Raw genomic sequence first — 23,825 nt, 5'->3', positions numbered from 1 at the left:
CCACCTTCCCCTTCTCCTTCCTCGTCAACACCCCCTCATAAGCTCATCCCACCACACCCCAACACACTCCTACTCTACCTTCCCACTCCACCCCATCCAATTCCTTACACCCACCACCCACCCCTACCCACATACCCACCCTACCCACAGACCCCTACCTCTACCCCACACTCCACCCATGCCTTCCCCACCTCCCAACACCCTCACATCACACCACACCAATACCCTCGCATCACACCACGCACACCACACCAATACCCTCGCATCACACCACGCACACCACACCAATACCCTCGCATCACACCACGCACACCACACCAATACCCTCGCATCACACCACGCACACGCTACAACTGACCAACTACTTTCTCCCTTTCTCCCTTCCCCATTTTCACACTACATACGTCAAGATCACCAGCATTCTACCTCCCACACACAGCCCCTCGTTCCTGATCACCGTTTGTTATCTCCCCCTTTCTTAGCTCTCCTGAAATAAGAATTTCTAACTTCCGGTCAGCCATTGTTATGATCGGCCATTATTATTATTGACCGTTGACTGAACACTATTCAATTTTTTTTTCTCCGTGTTTTTCTCCTTGTCTCCGTATTCTCTCTGTTGAAGAGCGTAGCTCGAAACGTCAAAGACTTTCCGTATTCCCGAGCGTCATACTAATATATACTTTTGTTATTTACACCACCTGTCCTCGTCTGTTGTTATTATTTGTATATTCTCCCATATATATATATATATATATATATATATATATATATATATATATATATAAAAATGAGAATGTGTGTCTGTCTGTCTGTCTGTCTGTCTGTGTGAATCCCTAAAACTCGAGAACTACGCAACCAATTTCATTCAAATTTTACACATGCCTTACTTAGGGTTCCAGTTGTGTTTTAGTCAAAAAATGTATTAACTTCTTGCAGAGTTCGAGCACACGGCAACATAATATCTCCTCCACTATTTAAGTATTACGTGTCAAAAGTGAAACAAAAACATTCATGTCAAATACTTTCACTTTAAAAATGAAACTATTCCACTAACTGAAACAATCACATTTCGATACTGTAGTGACAGATACTTTCACAGAGAGAGAAAGAGAGAGACAGAAAGAGAGACACAGAAAGAGAGAGAGATGTATATGTATACATATACATGTATATGTACACCATTTCGATACTGTAATGACAGATACTTTCAGAGAGAGAGAGAGAGAAGGAGAGAAAGAGAGAGAGAAAGAGAGAGAGAGAGAAAGATAGAGAGAGAGAAAGAGAGAGAGAGAGAAAGAGAGAGAGAGATGTATATGTATATATATAGATGTACACGTATATGTATATATATATATAGATCTATACATACATGTATATGTATACATATGTGTAGATGTATATATATATATATATAGATGTACATGTAATATGCACACATATATACATATATATACATGCATACAGATATCTATACATATATACACCCATCACACACACATACACATGCACACAAACACACACATTAGTCATTTGTTTTCTTATCCAAAACTACGTCAAAAGTACTGAATGGATCTTTATGAAATTTGGAAATTATATTCTTTGCATAACGGCCATAACTCCCATGAAAATTCATATATTTTTGATGTTGATGAAATTTTAACCCGAACATAACAGATGAGCATTATTTAGAAAATGATGTCACACGTTATCGAGGCTACCATTCTTTCTGGATGTGCAAAAGGGGATGACGTCTTTATTCCAAGAATTCCTCTTACTCCATCAGGAGCAGACATTCCTTTTACATTCAGAAGACTACAATTCCCCCTTCGTGTGACTTTTGCCATGTCCATAAACAAATATCAGGGTCAAACACTGTCTGTAGCTGGTCTTCTCTTGGAAGAGCCCTGCTTCTCACATGGACAGCTGTATGTTGGCTGCTGAAGAGTGGGCAGCAACAAAAAACCTATTTGTATATGCTCCACAAGGGAAAACAAGGAACATAGTTTACAATGAGGTGTTATAATCACAACAGCAAGAAAGTATGTACATGATCACCTTCTTTTACGAAACTTCATTGACTTTCATATATTTATATTGATATACATATATATACGTGTGTTTGGGTGCGTGTGTGTATATACATCTCTATATATAAAGATGATACGTAGTCTAGACGGCGTTTTTAGATTTCATTATTCTCTTTAACCCGGGCAATGCCGGGTATTTCTGCTAGTATATATATATATGTATGCGGTTGGTTATATATATTATGTCTTGCTCGTTTGAGGTATTAGTCTGCGGCCATGCTGGGGCACCGCCTTTACCTTTCAGTCGAAAAAATCGAACCCAGCATTTATTTTTAAGCCTGGTACTTACTCCATCACATTCTTTTTTGCTGAACTGCTAAGATACGGGGACCTAAACACACGAATACCGACTGTCAATCAGTGGTAGGAGACAAACAAAGGCACTAAGACATACATACACACATCCACACACGTATATGCATACTACGGGCTTCTCTCAATTTCCGTCTAACAATTGAACTCACCACGAATCGGCCGAAGACCATAGTAGAAGTCACTTGGACTGAACCCGGTAACACGTTATTGAGAAGGAAGCATATATATATATATATATATATATATATATATATATATATATATATATATATATATATATACATGAAATTATGGTTGAAAAAATCATTTAGATAGAAAAAGGGAAAGGATACGCTTGCGCGCACGCAAACTCGGACACACGCATACACTCATATATGTTCATATACATACACACATGCATATATAGACACACACACATGCATATGTATATAGACACACACAGAGACACACACACATACACACACTCACACACATCCACACATTTCTGTATATGAAAACGTATGTGCTTAATGCTCGTACATTGTTTCTTTGTCGCAAACTGGTTTTAAGCGTCCATAGATTTTCAAATTTTCCCGTGTTACGATATATTCATCTCTCTCAATATTTCATCTCGAAAATATTTTACCTCGTTCTCACCTCCTCTCACTAATATTAGTTTATGTAACCTGCAAAACCAGTTAGACTTTCTCTCTTACGGACGGATCATTTTACTCTAGAAATTTCACTTCTTCCATACAACATAACATTGTTCCACTGTTAGAATTATTTGTAATATTTTATGCCTATGCAAAACAGTTGTGCTCCCCTTACATTAAAGTATTTCACGACATGTTACTCTATTATATTTTTATCAAACGGGAGTAATTTGTTTAGTGTAAAGTAAAGCAAAACTTTAGTGCTATATTTAGAATCTTGTCCGTGAGGGTATTTGTAAAAAAAAACGTACTTTGATTTCGTAGAGAAACGTTTTCATACATATTTTCAGGTATTAGAGGCAAAAAAAAATAAATAAAACCAAGTAAAATTTAGTAGCATTTATTTACTTATTTTATTTGCTCTTTCTGAAGTCATGTGCAATGCAGATGATGTCCGTGGGTCCTCCGAGATTGGTAAAAAAAATTATCTTTTACTTTCAACCTCAGACAGTTGCACATTCTACAATTTGAGGAACGACATGAGCAGAGAGGAAATTCCAGTGTGCCAAATTTGATTTAATCGTGGGTTGAGAAGGCAATTTCTGATCAGGTAAACGAAATGTATTTGTTAGTGAAACCCTTAGAGTATTTCAATGTGTGTGACGGTTCATGTTTGAAGTAAATGGTAAAATTAGATGAAATGAAGACTGGCAAATTATATTGGCTTAATGCTGAAATTGAGAATAATTGGCTCCAAACACTATAGGGAAAAGAGAGGCTGAGTTAAGAGGTCTCTGATATCATTAGTTGTTACAGTGAAGGGTAGTAACGACGCAAATATGAGATATGCAAATAATGAAAGTTTTAAATGCATTATGCAGTGAATAGTATATTAAAATAGAATGTTGATATATACCACAAAATCTTAATGCTTGGCTATTTAAAGTGAGCTGATACAAATATTTGATAATTTGTAAAATGCAAATAAATCAGAAAATACCATAATAATTATTTAAACTAACTTTTTCTTTTGTTGCAGGTGTTCCTTGGTTGGTAATATCCAATAAATTATAATTGAATCTATGAAGATCTAGTAAAATTATTAACAATTTGTTGATAGTTTAACATTTACTCGGAGCTCCATTTGCATTGGTGTGATATGGAATGAGATAAAGGAGATTAGTTATAGACAATTTATGAACTAAAATCTGTGGAAAATTATTTTTAGAAATATGTATGGGACAGACGATAACTAATTTGGAAGATCAACAGCCGAATACTTTTCCATAGAGAACATTTTGTATTGAAGCAAAATGTATACATTTGACGTTGATGCACTTCTTGCGGGGTAAATTGTCAACTGGCTTTAAAGGTGAGAAGAGAAATAAATGTATTTCAGGCTATAGTAATGACAACACTTATAAATGCAGTAGCTGAACAGAAGCATAACGAAACTAATTGAAAAGTTTTACGGAAAGAAATGTCAGGTTTTAAAAATTATCCACACATTATAACAGCGATCCCCAACCTTTTTGTAGCATGTCACTGTTTCAGGTAAGACAAGTTTTCCCGCATTTTTATCTGGGATCTATATACAATCATCCTCTGGTGTAGACTGTTTTTCGTTTGACCAATGTACTACTCTCGAAACCCAGAGCAAGTTAACATATATTAGGTTTTCGGAAACACGTCTGAAGCCCAAGTACACTCGTCAACAACATCCAAACCGACAGTAAAAAAGACATGTGACATATGAATAAAAATCTGTAATTATGCAACCATCCAGAAATCTGAGTAACTGATTATTATTTTTTCTAATATATAATTCCTGTACATCACCTCCAACCCTCCCAATATATATATATATATATATATATATATATATATATATATATCTATATATCTATATATATATATATATATATATATATATATATATATATATATATATATATATATATATATATATATATAATATTAGAGACAAAATCCAAAATTACAGGTAAAAAACTCAATTAAAATCAATTTATAAAAATTAAAATTAAATTGAGATTTATAGATAAAGTATATATAAAATATATAGTTTTAGGGAAAATAACCAATTTTCAAGAACTCATCGATGAAAATCCACTATCACATAGAAAAATTAATAATTAAAAGCACAATAAATGAGTATAATATAAAGTAAAGTAAATATCATAAGATAAATATAATATAATATAATATAATATAACATATATATATATATATATATATATATATATATATACATATATAATTTAATATTTCTCTCTTACTCTTTATATATATTTGGAAACTCACACGGCAATGAATAAACACCTACATAAAATATAAAACAGAATGCATGGATAAATAATTTGTAGACATATATAATGTAGAACATTCCCGTCCTGCATACGTGTTTATATACATATGGCTCCCACCACACGTACAGACACACGCACACATATACAAACACACTTGATCCTTAACCTCTATACGTCCAATCACACGCAAATACGGTTATAGATATTTATATGAACACAGTCTATATATCTAAAAGGAGAGTACGGTTGGGCAATTATTTTTTAATCGCTACAATTGTTTCGACGCGACGTAGTTCCCCAGGAATACAGGTATTTGATTATGCAACTGTTTGTTTGCCTAATGATATCTACTTGTTATATGCACTTGCAGGGTATGTAGGTGTTCTGTACGTATGTACTTGAATGCACATTTAAGATGTATATATTTTTGCTCATTATGACTATTCAGTTAGACATATCAGAACACACATACACGCACACACACATTGACAGATTCACTCTTACCTCTACACACATACATATACAAACACACAGACACAGACACACACAACTATATATATATATATCGAGAGAGACATATATGCATATGTACATACACAAATACACATACATCTCTCTATTTCTCGATACATATATGTATGTATATATACATACATGTGTGTATATATATATATATATATATATATATATATATATATATATATATACACACATATATATACATACACACACACACACACACACACACACACACACACACACACACACACACACACACACACACACACACACACACACACACACACACACACACACACATATATATATATATATATATATATATATATATATATATATATATATATATATATATATATATATATACATAGGTACCCTGCGATAAATTGATAAATTGATATTAACTTTGAGAAGGCTTAAAAGATGGTCTGAGATACGAAATTTTCTGCCCTAATTTTACTATTTATTTCAGAACAAAGTAGTTCATAAGGTGTCGCTTAGAGGCAGTAGTTTCTTAGAATACATATATTATTAGGGAAAAGGTCACGTAGAAAGAAGGAAAGATACAAAGACATAGCTAAAGAGAGAGAGGGAGAGAGAGGAAAAGAGAGACAGAGAGTCAGAGTGAGACGGTGTGTGAGATAAGATGAAGATAGATTTTTGTGAGAGATTTATACAGAAATGGAGAGGGACGATAAAGAGAAAAAGAGTAAAAAGTGGCACATAAATATAAACACATATTCAAATAGACATAGAAACAGACAAAGACGAATAGAGAGAAAAGATGGTGAGTTGTAGTAGGATGTAAAAGAGGAGAAAACGAATCACTATGGATAATAAGAAGTTCAAAGGAACATATTTGAAAAGAATTCAGTAACATTTATATTGAGAGAATGGGGAATAATATGTGAAATATCTGTACTGATCTAGAAATCTAATGAAATAATTTCGATATATCTATTTCACCGATGAAATATTTTTCGATAAAGCATGAAACGTTTCCCGGCTAAATTCTCAATTTCTAGACAAAATGTGGTAAGTTCTAGAGTAGGTAAACGAATATATCAATTCAGTATTCATACAGTAAATCAACATAGGAAACATATCTGGACATATAGAACAAGTCTGATATACACAGACATTTTAAAATATCCACTGCTTCAGCGACTCTCTAATAGAAATGATAATAGCAACCTATTCGTTCAGTTAATCGCGTCGTGATGGTGTTGAATCATTATTACACTACAGGCGTTATTGTCCGAAACTAAAGATTGAAAACTTTAATAAGGAACATGTGTAGTCCTCTGAAATACATATATGAGTCTAACAGATTTAAAGATCTGTACAATGTAAAATGATCCACACCAACACTCACACACATATACATACATGCTCGTGTACGTGTATGTGCATATACGTACATACAAACGTATATACATACATATACACATACATATGCACATACATACATATATACGCTAGATGAGATCCGAGCCATTGATATGAAAATCCGTAAAATACTAAAAAGCACACATAATTTCTACATAAACAGTGACGTAGACCGCCTCTACCTAAAAGGGAAACAAGGCGGTAGAGGTTTAACATCGATCCAAAATGTCTTTGAATGTCGTATCATGTCCCTTTGATTTTAACCACTAAATGTCAAGTATTTTAACCACTAAATGTCAAAGTGCACTCCTTGACTATGTTTGCGTTCATGAGGCTGACAATATCATTAGACTTGGTAGGCAGCTCCTTCAGTAAGATTTCTTGTCGGAATGCCTAGAATACATGCCCCAAAAAGTCGTCTTTGATTTTACGTTGGATAACATTGGTGGCGTGGAGACGGAAGACTAGTATGGATTGGCTAGTGCTTGTCAATCATGACCGAAAGTGGTCTTTATATATATATATATATATATATATATATATATATATATATATATATATATATATATATATATATATATATATATATATATATATATATATATATATATATATATATATATATATATATATATATATATATATATATATATATATATATATACATATATATAATATAATATAATATATGTATATATATATATATATATATATATATGTGTGTGTGTGTGTGTGTGTGTGTGCGTGTGTGTGTGTATGTCTCTCTTTCTTCGTATACACACATACACGCACGCACACACACACACACACACACACACACACAGGAGCTGTGATCGATGTCCAATATTTCTTTTTATTTGCATCGCTAGCAAAGCATGATTTGTCCAATTATTTTTTTGTTTCCTCTCCTAATTGTAGCTCTTTGAGCCTCTTTGTACGTTTCCTTTTTTAACTTTTTATATTTATATTTCTAAACTCTTGGAAACGCACATCCTCCCATTACAGTAGACGTAAACATATTTCACCACTATGAAGGAACGCAAAATATATGGTCTCAACAAATTGTTGTAAGATCATATTATTTTTTTGTTCACGAGACAATCCCAGAATAATATATCTTCTGTTGAGCTCTGCCAAACGTGACGGTTGTTAAAGAACAGTAACCACAAAAGCAATGCGATGAGTAAAATATTTGGTAAAAGAAAAAAAAAATATAAGAATAGCAATGATAATAAACATAATGAGAGTAATGCCGATAATGATGATAATAATAATAATAATGTTTTGAAATTGTTCACAAGGCCAGTAAATTGAGAGGAGGGGATTGAGTGGAATGATACTCAACTGGTACTTATTTTATGTAAGCCAATATAATGAACGGTAAAGATGGTCGTGGCGAAAGGTAAACTGAGAACGTGAAGATGGACGAAATACTGCTAAGCGACCGATTCTAGCGGCTCACCGGCTTAATGAAATAAAAGTATAAATATAACAATAATGATAATAATAATCTTTTCTAGAATAGGCACAAGGCCTGGATTTTTGTTGGGAGGAAGACGGGTACACTGGGCTTCGTATATTGTATGCCAGTGTCACTTGGATGGCACGCACTGCTCTCTCACCTCACTCAACAACAACAACCACCACCACAACAGCAGCAATAATAATAATAATAATAATAATAATAATAATAATAATAATAATAATAATAATAATAATAATAATAAAATTAAGGGTGACTCTCAAAATACTTTTCATAACGCCATTTACCTTGCTGCTGCTACATATTCCGATGACGATAATGATGAAAACAACGACAACACAAATGCAAAATCGGTGATGAAAAATTTGTTGATGGGGATTCTTCTGCTGACGGTATTGATTTATTACTTGCAAGGTTTGTGATCTAGGACGACAGTAAGAAACTAAGAAATAGTTTGGTTGTGACATGTAATAAACAGGAATACATGTTTGTGTATACACAAGCACAGGCATACGTACACGCACACGTGAGCACACAGCAACGCAACGATAAACGAACGCATATCGACGCATACACTCAGATGTATATGTATGTTCATATAAGTATTCATATATGTGCGTGTGTGGGTCTGTGTGATTATTTGTGTATCAGCGTGGCTGTCTGAAATATTTGAAGATGTCTATTGCTCTATGAATGTATGTGTGTGTATGCAGGCGCGTGTGCGTTAGAGGGAAAGAAAGAGAAAAGTGTGTGTGTATATTCAGATAAATATATGTTGGAAAACAAATGCGCACATACTGAAATAAGTACAACACAGTTCTCTCTATGTACAATTTATCCAAGCATCTCACACACATACTTTAACACGCGCGCACACACACATATCCACATCCATACACACGTAAATAGTTAGCCAGCATTTCTCTATCTCTGGATTTATCTTTTGACATTTTTTGACTAGATTTTAAGCAATTCCTCCTCCATATTTATAACTTTTGGATTCGCTTAAATACCTAGCATCCCCCACCATCACCACAACCACCACCACCACTACTACTACTACTACTACTACTACTACTACTACTACAACTACTACTACTACTATTACTGCTGCTGCTGCTGCTGTTGCTGCTACTGCTGCTGCTACTGCTGCTGCTGCATAGGACGATGGTGATATTGATAATACTACTGGCACTACAAGCCCTGTTGCACTTTCGAATACTAACAATAATAATGATTCCCAATAATAAAATAAATACCAATAATGATGAAGATGAAGATAATAATAATAATAATAATAATAATAATAATAATAATAATAATAATATAAACATTCACTTGAACAAAACTGTACAAATCCAAATATATGGTACCCTAGGCATAACACCTACATGAACTTCTAACTTGTTGTCTCTTGAGGTCTCTGGGTGAGACTTGGATCCAACTTGTACAAATGCAAAACAAAAGTTAAACATAAAATAATAATAATAATAATAATAATAATAATGACAACAGCAAGAATATGTGAATAATCAAATATAATAGTAATTATAATGATATTATTATTATCATCACTGTTACAATAATAATAATAATAATAATAATAATAATAATAATAATAATAATAATAATAATAATAATAATAATAATAATAACAATAATAATAATAATAATAATAATAATAATAATAATAATAATAATAATAATAATTGAATAATGGTATTAACAATGATAGTAATAATGAAAATAATAACAGAATAACTGCTACGACAAGCATAACAGGAAATGGTTGGCTTCTCTCAGAATCTATTCTGTGTTACTATTGGCTATATCCCCTTAGCGTTCATTCACTTGTTAAATGTGGACCAACCATCCGGAAATATTGGCACCATAGTTTGTGTCTGCAAGGTTTAGGCATAATACAACAATGGTTTCATTTGAAATTCCTTATCTTCTTTGTATTTCCTTGTTTTAATTTTTCTTTTGCCATATTTTTTCCCGTTGATGATGTTGTAATTTTAGTTGCTGTTGATGTTGATTGTGCTTTGAAAAATCAATAAAAACTGAATGTTATCACTACGATATCTTTACGACCTACTAAAAACCACGCACATACATATACACAGGTATATACACATACGCACACACAAACCTATACATGCAAATAGAAACATATTAATGATAAAAGCAATTGGAAGGAATGCAAAATATTCTTTCCTATTTCAATGCACTGAAAACATGCAGCGTATCAGAATACCTTATAATTCAAAAGGGACCGCATGAGGAATCAGTATACTGAGAGGATATATGCTGATATATTTCAGTCGGATGCTAGAAACATTTATGATGCATTTCACTTAGGATTGAAAATTGTGAGCACGCTAGCACAATCATCGGGAGAAGTAGACTCCTCAGTTCTGCAAAATGTATTTATAAACACATACATACATACATACATACATACATATCCACAAGCGTATGTACGTCTACATATGTAATTGTGTATGTGGGGAGTGCGTAAGAAGGAAAGCGCAGTGCTAATCCTTTTATCTTTCAAGGTCTCCCAGTTGCTGAATGAATGGTCTTGTTTACGCGAAATTGAAGGCGTGGCGTCGCCGTTTGTTTATCCGTTGTTTTTCTGTTTTTGTTCTAAGCATTTGCAAATGGAAATATTTTAAAATTCAGCATTTCCTTTCCAGCAAGCGTTGCTATTTGTCCACTTAATGTAATTTGGGGGATTTTCCAGTATTCATCTATTGTTTAGGAACATCTTCTTCCTGTGCAATGATAATCTAGTTTGTCCAATATATTTTTCCAAGAAGCCATAGTAGGTGGCGAAGAGCTAGAAAAATAGTCGGTGAGAGAAAAGAGTGAGAGGAAAGTATTAACGACGTGTGGTAGGGTGTGGGAAGGAAATATAACGAGAAAGAGATATGTTAACGACACAATATTTAGCAGAGTGTGATGTTTTCGTGGCGATGTTAAAGAAAGGCATATAATGAGAGATGGACAGGGAAGGCAGTTACTTTAAAAGAGAAGGGGGAGAGAGAGAGAAAGAGAGAGAAGGGCAGATAGTGTTTGTATTGTCAGAGTAGAGATACATCGACAACAACTGAAATATAATCAAGTTTGTTATTGAATACTATAGTGATGATGATGGTGGTGGTGGTGTGTTGATAGTGAAAAGTATTTGTATATTAAACTAAATTTATAATATATTTTTCTACCTGTACGGTCACACTTTACGCTATATAATTTGTTAGAGAGGGGGAAGGAGGTGAAATAAGAGCGAGGAAGAGAGAATGTATGAGCGAATGAGAGGGCAGATAACCAGCCGATATATTATGCTGTCACTCGTGTGGTTAGTGGAAGTGAGATGTGAAGAGAAAGAGAGAAACGTTAAAGATGTGAAGTGGGGAATTACATAGTTATAGAGTTTGTTGAAGAGGTAAAGAGAAAGAGAGAAACATAAAGTGCTTAGTTGAGGGAAGTTTTAAAATCATATCAAATATTGTGACTGGAAGTGAAATAACTTAGCAAAATATTAATTGGAATGAAAATCATCGTTTCTTGCTTAAATAGCTTCTCTTCAACTTTTCCGTTCTGTTGAATTTCCGAGGGTCCCACAGGTAAATAAAATTCTGTTACCTGCAAGAGGAATTTTCTGTTGATTGAAACAATTCTTCATCCTGATATATATATGCATGAATATATGTACGACAGTAGAATAGAACGGGAAAATTAATTGACATCCAAAACTTGACAAGCCGTAGATGTACAACTTTGCGGGTATTACTTTTCAGTTGGGTAGATTAGAACAACGCGTAGCAATGTACCTTCCTCAGGAGCATACATTGCCCTATCCTAGAATCGAAACCACAACATTTATAATTTGATGCAAACATTTTAACTACTGGGGTTCAGAATGCCTCTTCAAAGAGAGACACAAATTCAAAGTAAAAGCTAACTTTACTTGTGCCTTAGAAAATCTTATTTATGTAATAAGATGCTCGGGCTGCCACGGGAACTACCTAGGGTCCACAGGATTATCGCTCAGACGCAGACGCACTCTGCATCGACAGCAGATTGCATGCCCAGAATACCGAATGATACCTTTTAGTGAACATATTGAGAAATGCGCAAAACAAATGCTACCACAATTTATAATCTTTCCTTTCTATCAATGTGCCATTAGAACACCAACACATATTAGATTAAATAAGGAAACCTTTTTCATTCAAAAATACAAACCCAAACTTAACCATTGCTAACACATTTAAATAAGGAAATTCATCACCCCACTGAGAAAAGGGAAAGAAATATAGAACAAAACCATGGTAAATTAACCAAATTCTACTACCTCCTAGATTTCGATTATCTCCCCTATACCGGAAGAAATCCCTAATTACCTCCCCCTATCTAGAACTCTTCTTTTCAGACTGGAGCGAACACGTTACAATGAAGTAGAGAAATTTGAAAAGACAACACGGAACCGGTTATTTCTCAAAATACAATGTTTATATACCAAAAAGATTTTATAACATTTTTTTGACATAATTTAGATATATACTTTAACCATGTAACACAGGCCTTCTGTAGATTTTCCACTCTTATTATCTTTTATACATCCAACCACGTGCTTTCACATACCAACTTTCACACCTATATCTATATCTATATATATATATATATATATATATATATATATATATATATATATATATATATATATATATATTATATATATATATACACATGCACACACACATTCACACGCACAGTCATATATATGTGTATGTGTGTGAATGCATATGGACCTGTATATAAGTTTGTGAGTATGAATGAATATGTATATGCCTATGTGCATCGGTGTACCTTCCAGAAATACGATAACTTTATTTCCAATGACATAATTATCGACAAATCTTTGCCGAAGTTTTCTCATTACTATGATGTATATCATTGATTTTAAACATATCAAATAAGTGGCATGTTCAAATTCAAGCCAAACTTTTATTCACATAGTATTTATCATTGTTAGAAGCCATACGATAAATCACAATGGAATTGGGTAAGGCGTTTGCAATAAGAGAAATTTTGCCATTCAAAATTGCGGCAAGAAACTCGTTTAATAAAGCTACCTGCTTGTAATAGAGTACCCTTGCTTTCTTCAGTGGTATGAATCTGGTTTAATTCTAAGAATTATAAAAGGGGTGAAGAAGTAACTGTATGAAGGTCGATTAGCGACTAAATATCGATTTCTTGTCTTCGCACTTCGCACCAGCTCGTTGATTTCATTGGGTGTCTGCTTATTACAAATCTCCCAAACGCTAGAAGAGAATTTGAATCGCGTTGCTTACATTGATACTTTGTATATAAGCGCCACCGAGCCGTTTTATTTCGTTATAAATATGTTTTGGTGAGCAGTAAGCTTTTTTCTCTTTTGAAATTGTTAGGAATCTAAAACAGTGTTAGGCTAATATTCTTCCTAATCACAAAGATGTCTCGGCACGTTGTATTTCTATAATTTCTGCTCTTTTAATCCAGTGTGAAATTCCACTTTCTCCGCGATTGGGTTAATATATCTCAGGCAAATTTCATACTATTTTATACAGTGACAGCTATCTTAAAAAATTCCATGTTAACTCCACGCCACACTACGAAAGTGAACGGAATCATATATAACCCGAGACCGTTGGTGGTTAAGTGTCTTGTTCCTAGGCATGGCAGCAGCAGACACTACAAGGAAGGAGCCACTGCTTGGTTATTTCGTACTTTATCGATTCAGCTATTGGCATTTTTCTTTAATTGTCAGGAAAGCTAGGGGTGATTGTTAGCAAAATCGTTATAATGCCGAACAAACTGCCATGCAATATTTAATTACTTCTCTTTATGTTCTGATTTTAAATATTGTAGGGGTCAACCTTCAGTTTCCTCCCCCTCGGTCGATTAAATAGGTGTAGGTCAACAACCTTGGTCGATATAATCGATTGTTTCCTCCCACAAACGTCGTTGTCTCCTGATAATTGATTAGAAATCAATGTTCAGGAAAATTGATATTGCGACTGATTCGCCTTCTCCTAACATTCAAACAAATACGTTTTAGACTATAATGCCCCCAGTCTATGATATGCACCAGTGGACCAGTCGAAGAGGTAACTTGTACACGCACGCTCGACCAGCTGGAAATAGCAGTCGCACCATACCTTTCTCGATCAAGTCTAGCAGGAAATAACTACATCACATTTAGGAAGGTAAATCTATTTTTAGGAAGGAAAAGTTCTGTGTTCCTTATACAAGGAAATGGACGTGATAGTCAAGGTTGGAATCCCTTGCATTATAAGTCTTATCCACCAGGGTTGACTTACGATTAAAAACAACCAGAAAGTACTAATATAAATGCATAGCCTAAGTAACATTCAAAACACAAATACACAAAATATCTATTTGTCTTCTACTTTCATTTTCCCAGGAACAAAAAATCCCCAAATCTGCTTTACGTTTTATCCCTTTTGGAATATGGGTATAAGTAAGCTTGTTATTTTCCGTCTCTCAGAAGCGAGTATCACCTGGTAATGCGTACCATACATTTGCGACATGGTTCAGGCGATTATGTAGCGCGAACAAACATACTCAGTGAAAAATTGAAGCCATGCCAACTATAGGAATAGGGGCTGCATCAACACTAGCCTAGTACGCACTTTTGCTGACTGACTGGAGCAATTACGAAACGATGTGCCACCTTGCGCAGTATGCGATCCCACGTTCTTATAGTCATTAGCCTATCACTGTACTCGTAGGCCACATAGCTTCATATATAATCAAATGGTAATATATTGATTTGTTTCCGTCAATCAAAGGCACAGTTTATAACTGGATATTCTAGTTAAATGTTTTTTAGGAAAATAATATTGAAGTGAAGGAATATCTACTTTGACAATGTTAGAGCAGGCGTGGCTGTGTGGTAAAACGTCTGCATCCCGAGCACATAGTTTCAGGTTCCGTCCCACTGCGTGACGCCTTCGGAAGGTATCCTTCTACTATATCTTCGGGCAGACTACATGCTTTTTAGTGGGTTTAGTTGACGGAAACTAAAACTAACTGAAAGAAGCTCGTCATATATATATATATACATATATATATATATACATATATATATATATATATATATATAGAGAGAGAGAGAGAGAGAGAGAGCGAGAGAGAGAGAGGGAGGGAGAGAGAGAGAGCGAGAGAGAGAGAGGGAGGGAGAGAGAGAGAGAGAGAGAGAGAGAGAGAGAAGCAGACAGACAGAGAGTAAGCATCAGGCTTTAAAATATTAGTACTGGGGTCGATTCATGCGAGTAAAATTCTTGAAGGTAGTGCCGTAGCATGGCCACTGTCTAATGCCAGAAACAAGTAGAAGACAAAAGATACGACATAGAAATTACATTTCGTTGTGAAGTGAGAGCAAGTAAGACGGTTTATGCGTTCCGTCAAAGTCTTGAATATTCGTCGATGAATAGTTAAAGATGTATTTTAAGTGAGCGCACAATTCTTGTCATTACAATAAAGTAAAATGATTCGCTAAAAGTACTTAAGCCACAGGTGGATGCCTGTCGCTTCAGTACTTTTAGCGAATCTCTCAGATGGACTCTTATACCAGTAAATGGAATAACTAACCATCATACCAGTTACAGAGCCTTTCGTATACTCCCACGCAGTTTTTAAATCAAGTTTCACGTATACATAGCTATTGTCGACTCGAAACTATTGTGCAGAATACACTCTGGAAGGGGACCGCTTAATACTAAAATCGCGTGGTCACATAATTCCATGGCGAAAACCTTAGTCAAAAACGCACGGATGCATCTCGTTGGAACCATTTTACTGTTGCTACGCAGTGAAACACCACCACGCGTTAACAAACCTAGACAACCAATAATGAAATTGTATTGAAATATACTGAATGTGATTAAGATAATTTCATTTAATTGATGTTAAAAACACAGAATGATAGATTTACGCAGGATTATTGGAGGGTTAACCAGGGACAATACTACAAGCACTGACCTGAAGGAAAGTGGATTCAAGTCAGTTGCAAAAGCTTTGTCAAAATAAATACAATAATTATCAGAAGATATGCTTCACCGACTCTGAAAGATGATTTGAGGATAAGAAAACATTCAGAGAATTATCATATGCTATCACGTCCGTAGACACGACTCATATATATGCATATATACATATACATATATAAATATATATATATATATATATATATATATATATATATATATATATATATATATATATATATATATATATATATGTATATATATATATATATATATATATATATATATATATATATATATATGTGCATGTGTATATATATATATATATATATATATATATATATATATATACATACACATACACACACATCAACACGTATATGTATCTGTGTGTATACATGTAGGCATTAGAGTTCAATAGCTAAGATGTGAATCTGTACTATATGATGTGATGCACATATATGTTATGCTTACACGCTACGTGTATGTTTTTTATGTGTGTACGTGCATGCGGTCTCTCTATATGTATATATATATATATATATATATATATATATATATATATATATATATATATATATACGTGTATGTGTGCGTCTGCGTATATGTGTGTGCATGTGTGTGTATGTGCAAGACGGATGCATTAATGTGTATTTAATAGATCTAAGTAGGGCATCCATTTAATCAACACGTCATTAATAGGAAAATAAAACGAAAATCACAAAAGAAAAATAATGCTTAGTTTGAATTAGTGACGGAGAACAGAGAGATTGTATCAGATAGGTACGTCACATTCCCTTGGTACTTGTAGTTATGCGGAATATCTACTAATATGGAAAGTAAGCTGTAGTCAAGTGGAGAAAATATCCACGTAGCTACGTTGGAACTGGCAGAGATATTTGTGTACAGTCTATGAACATACTTCAACAATACCAGGGACATTTAGTTGAAATTATAGTCAAAACTTATAAATAAATGCGCTCATTGAATAAAAGTTGTGGATAGCATTATCTTATATGTAAAAAGAAAGACGGACCTGGGTGATCGGTAAGTTTAGGATAAAATATCAAGAGACGCCAACAGCTACACCCGAGTGAATGGTAGTTGATAGTATGTACCGGACATTCGCTAATAGTAGGTGCCTAAGTTGTCACGACCACACACACACATACATAATTTTAAATGCGTATGTATACGTGTGCTTGTATGAGTGTTTGTGTGTGTGAAACACGGACCAAGGGACAGTTAAAGTTCGCATTGCGCGAAACAAAATCCGAAGAATATTGAAATTCCACACAATATTAATTCTGGTTCCTTCAGTTCTAAGTTCAAACCCTGCCCTGAATATTAGGAAATCTGTACAAAATTGGTTTTAACAATTTTCGTTACCATCTTATTAACAACACCATCTGACAGTCATTGTGCACTCAAGTGTAACACGGTGATGCTCTTGGATTACTTTACTACTTGGATTGCTTCGCTTATTGATTTACTTAACGTTTCCGTTCATTCATTGATTGAGACATGCCACAATTTCATCTCTGTGTATTGAAAAAATGATCTCCGCTGTGCGAATTTCACGAAATTCGCATCAACCAGCTTTCACAATAGTTCTATATTGACTCTTGTATTGCACTGCATTGCGCTGTTTTGTATTGTGTTTTATGAGATGTAGAACTACGTTAGACGTGCTATAGGCGGATTTGAAGTAAATGTGACTAATTGTATTTATACTTATTAATTATGGAAGTAATGATGTTTCTTCTTCATGGAACAGCTGTTAAAAATAATTGAATTATGATGTATCTGTAAAATTTACGCTTTTTCACAATTTTATACTAAATATACAGGCGCGTGCAAGCACAAACACATATACACACATGAAGGGTGTTAAAAGGTATAGCGCGAAACATTAGTACTGAGACCTAAAGTTGCGGTCAGATACGGCAATAATTAGGGTTTAAAACGATAAATCTTTCGGAATCTTCTTGAACACAGGAGAGACCTTTATGAAGTAAATACAAGTATATTGAAAAAGGAAAAAAAAGAACTGCACTTATATCACCCGAGCTTGACGTAGAGGTTACGTCATGAAAAGATAAAGAAATGAATGTAGTCATATCTGTATCACTTTTGCGCCAAAAAGCACCTTCCAAAAGAAAGATATAGGATTCGTACAGACGTTGAAAGAGTAGTACTCCAGCATGGCCTAATTAGGCAATATTCGCACTGCAAACGCATACCTGCATGTGTTATGTGTGTATGTGTGTATATCGGTATACACAGGTGCATACATGCACTTCCACCTCACACACGCATTCAATTACGATGTATGGTGTGTGTGTATGTATATATCTGAACACACACACACATACATATGTATGTATATATATATATATATATATATATATATATATATATATATATATATATATATATATATATATATATATATATATATATATACACACACACACACACACACACACACACACACACACATATATATTTATATATATTCACACCATCACGCTCTTACAAAGCTCTTTAGAAGGAAAAATATCACAGCCATAGATTTTTGTGATATATTACTTCTCTTTGCCATTTTTTTATAGAACAAGATACATCAAAAATGATGGTTGATTATTTCATTAGTTGCAATTGTTTGTGCTATTGTTGTCAATAGGTACATAATTGATAGTTGTACATTCCTTGTCAGTCTGCAGTGTTTGTAAAATTACTGTTTTCCATCAATGGAATCGGGAAAATCATTACGATATCTATATTTGTGGTTCCGTTCACTTCCTTCCGAAATGCAATTTGGTATCAACTGATTGTAAGTGACAGTATTGGTTTAATATATTTATTTTTCTTTAATATTTTCGTTTTATTTGGTATGTGTGTGTGTGTGTGTGTGTGTGTATGTGTGTGTGTGTGTAAAGCGTTTTGGATCGGTATTTCATTAATTCTGTTAAGTATTGTGTTGTTTTTTTTTGTGCGAGTATGTGTGTATATATGGCGTATGCGTGTGTATGTAAATGCGTGTCATTTTATTTTTGTATTATACAAAATATTTAAAACAATGATATACAAATGGCTATATAAGGAAGATTACAGTACTGCTAGTGCTATCATCTGTATATTAACGGCATTACATGTGGAGCTATTTGTTTGTGAAAGTTAAATAATTAGGCACAATGTGTATAGCGTTGAAAATGACAATGTCTGGTGTCCTCTTAAAAGGGAATGGATATATTTAATTCTTGAATGATACATTCTCTGTGAAATATAAAATAGTTCATCTCTCTTATTAAAAAGTTATACGTTTTTGTATACTGGGTGATTTTCTTGATTTTCCGACCAATATCATTTTCATTTAAGCAGACACAATGGATTCAATGTTCAAAACATGTTAAATATTATAGTGCCATTTTACAACTAATGATTAACTTTTATAGAATCTTATATACTTGCATTTCATCTTCAAACACATAATTTATGAATATTTATCAAAATATAATTGTAATTTAAATTCCACTTGGTATACACTTTGTCTATAATTTTGTCAGATTTTGGAAATTGGTGCTTCTCATCCTTGCGGATCCATTCGCAACTATGAAATGAAATCTATAGATAGTGAGCTTGAACGTCAAAAGTAACCACAAAATGAGTTTCGATACAAAGGTGCTGCAGCTGCTGTATCAGAATAAACAACTAACATCCACTGTGACAGCAACAATAAATTCCAGTTGATCCATCTTTCAGTAGAGAAGGCATTCTATCGTGTGGGTTACTTTTGAACACGTATTGTGTTCACAGTTTATGGAAAGGTGGTGTTCTGAGTGGAAGGAAATTTCATTGGATTCAAGTTTGACGACTCACTGAAAACGATACAACGCTAATGATATAGACATGCAATATAAGATGAATATAATACGGCGTTAACAGTTTGATAGTAATGTCTTCGATCTGAAACAAACTAGTTTGCTGTTCAATTGTTAAGATAATAAAGGCTTACGAACGAATTATCCCGATATAAAGCAACCTGCTGGCAAGGGGATCGTCAAACTAAGCTATCACATTCATTGCAGCTTAGCAAACAAAACAATCGTAGAAGCGAACATTAATAAAGCTTGTTCAAATTCTTATCTCGTGACCGAATAAGTGTTGCAAAGTTTTCTTTGAATTTTATAATTTTAAATTGCTTAAACCGCTTGAAGTTAGTATTTATTGATGTAAACTCAATGTCAGCAGAATCGTTGAAAAGGTCGATAGAATCGTCGTGTCACGTATGGAAACATCTAGCTTCGATTCAACGAGTCCTTGAATTATAGCAAACAAGCTATATTTTGCTAATGAACGAAGCAGTGTGTCGTTTAAGAGAAGATCTGAGAGGAAGTTAGAAGGCAAAGTGATAGAGTGGAAAATAATAAAATGGTATACATCAATAATTACGTTTAATTGGGGAATGAATGGTTGTGAGAAGAAAAGAGGAACGAAGAGAGATAAAGGAGATTAAAGGGGGATGTTAGCGAGGGGAAATGAAATATTACCGCAAAGACTTTCAACAACAATACAAAGAACAACAATAAAAGATCAACAGAAAGAATAGAAACAAAACAGAAACATAAAAGAAAAGAGCCAACAAAAGATGACACAAGAGCAAATGTAATAAAGAGAGGAAATAGTTAAATGAATGGCCATAGATGTAGAAGAAAGTCTTGCTAAATTATTGAACCAACTGTAAATCCAAGAATTTTGAGATATCTTTATATTAAGATACGTATGTTAAATACACAACAGAATTTCTTTTGAAAATATACTTGCAGAATAAAAGAAATCGTGGCTTTTCTTTTTCATTTTATATCTATCTGAGTATGTTGAATATGAAAATAAATTGTTGATTTGCACAAAACTTTTGGTGAAGATTCTTAACTAAAAGAAAATATAGGCCTGACTTGAATAACGAATATCTAAGACACTAGAACGCTAGCAATGATACGTAATGCTAGCTTCTCAGTATTCAAAAGACAAGGACGAATCAATATTCCGAATAAATCATAATATATAGCACCGATGTATGAAAACTTTTTTCCTCTTCAAAACGTGAAATTAAAGGTTTTCACAATGAATACTAAATACACTACTATAATGAATTCAACAATACACTTCAGCTTTCAATATGCAAAATTATGGAAATCTACATTTCGTGTGTGGTCGCACTTGAAATTTTGGGAATTATAGCTATGTTTCACAATGAATGAGAAGAATTAAACTGAAGTATTATTTCGAAATACTGAAATCCCTATAATTTATTATTTATATGTTTCTGCTCTTCCCTACCGGCTGTGAACTGAAGATTAGAATCAGTTCAATAATTAATGCTTATCTTTAGTTTCTATGTTAATGAAAAGAAAAGACACAGAACACTAATTCGTTTTAGTAAAACAACCAGTTCAAATTACTAAGTCGCTTCTGTGCTTTGAACAATAAAATTGAGGTACCTCTCTACAGCTAATTTGGTGATGCTACATATCTGAGAAATCTGTACTGTGTATCTAATTCAAAACGATAATGCAACGGTCCCTTTGTTATTTATGCAGTGCATTATAGTATCAACCATCGCCGATTCTAATAATCCATAATAGAAACATTTCTTTTATGCAAATGAAACAAATACGTGTATTTACAGATTAGGCCAAAATGAAGTGCATCACACCCACATAGGGTTATCATATTCATATCTTAACATTCTGGCAATAGACTATTTGGGAAACACATCTGCTTAATAATGGTGATCTATCCTACTCAGCTCATCTCTATAGAAAAAAAAATCTGAAGCACTTCATCTCCATCGTAATGTATACCTTGACAAAAGAAAGGAAATAATGAAATTTCCTATGATAAAATAAACAAGAGTGAGAAAGAGAGAGAGAGAGAGAGAGAGAGAGAGAGAGAGAGTGGGGGGAGCTAGGAATGATTGAATACCAATCTCTTATGATGTGACACAGATTCACAGATTTACAGCTGACATACAGCAAGCAATATTATGTTGAAGGTAATTTAAGAATTCAATTACGACTTTAAAGTAAAGCTTTAAAGAACTTATAAATATGAGCGAATTAATCAATCATTACAGACATATTCTTAATGAATTGTTCATAAATAATTAGACATTCCTACATTTATTTTAATGACCCCCAAATGTGTATATCAATGCAATGCTTTGACAATCGCAATGTCTTTGGCCAAACAATAATCAGAATGATAAATCAATTTGTTTGAATATATGTATGGTAGTATGTATATATATATATATATATATATATATATATATATATATATATATATATATATATATATATATATATATATATATATATATATATATATATATATATATATATATATATGTATATATATATATATATATATATATATGTATATATATATGTATATATATATATGTGTATATATATATATATATATATATATATATATATATATATATATATATATACACGCATACCTAACTACCTACATACACAGACAGACAGACACACACACTAACAAACACATATATATGTATGTACATGCCTGTGTGAGTATGGGTGTGCATGAATGTGTAGGTGTATGAATATAAATGTATATATATTTATATATGTGTACATATATATTTATGCATATACACTGTGTACACATATATTGTGCGTTTATGTATATAAATGTATGCACGTCTGTAAAGGTACATATTGTGTAAGTCTATATTCATTAGTTCATTAGAACTATTATTCTGCTCTTACCACCAATGCTATGCTAGAGCAGTGAGCTCAGGACATATATTAGAGTGTATGCGTTTGTATATTATATTACTGGACTATATTATATATTTCCTATATTATCTATTTATATTTTCTTACTTACTTTTGCTTTGCATTTTAAGCACATCTCACATTATACCATTACACATTCTCGAACTCACATACACACTAATACCTGTACATACTCCTATT

The sequence above is a fragment of the Octopus bimaculoides genome, chromosome 12 (assembly GCF_046866305.1).
Source record: "Octopus bimaculoides isolate indiv1 chromosome 12, ASM4686630v1, whole genome shotgun sequence".
NCBI classification, from domain to species: domain Eukaryota; kingdom Metazoa; phylum Mollusca; class Cephalopoda; order Octopoda; family Octopodidae; genus Octopus; species Octopus bimaculoides.
Note: the sequence above shows the minus strand (reverse complement) of the source record.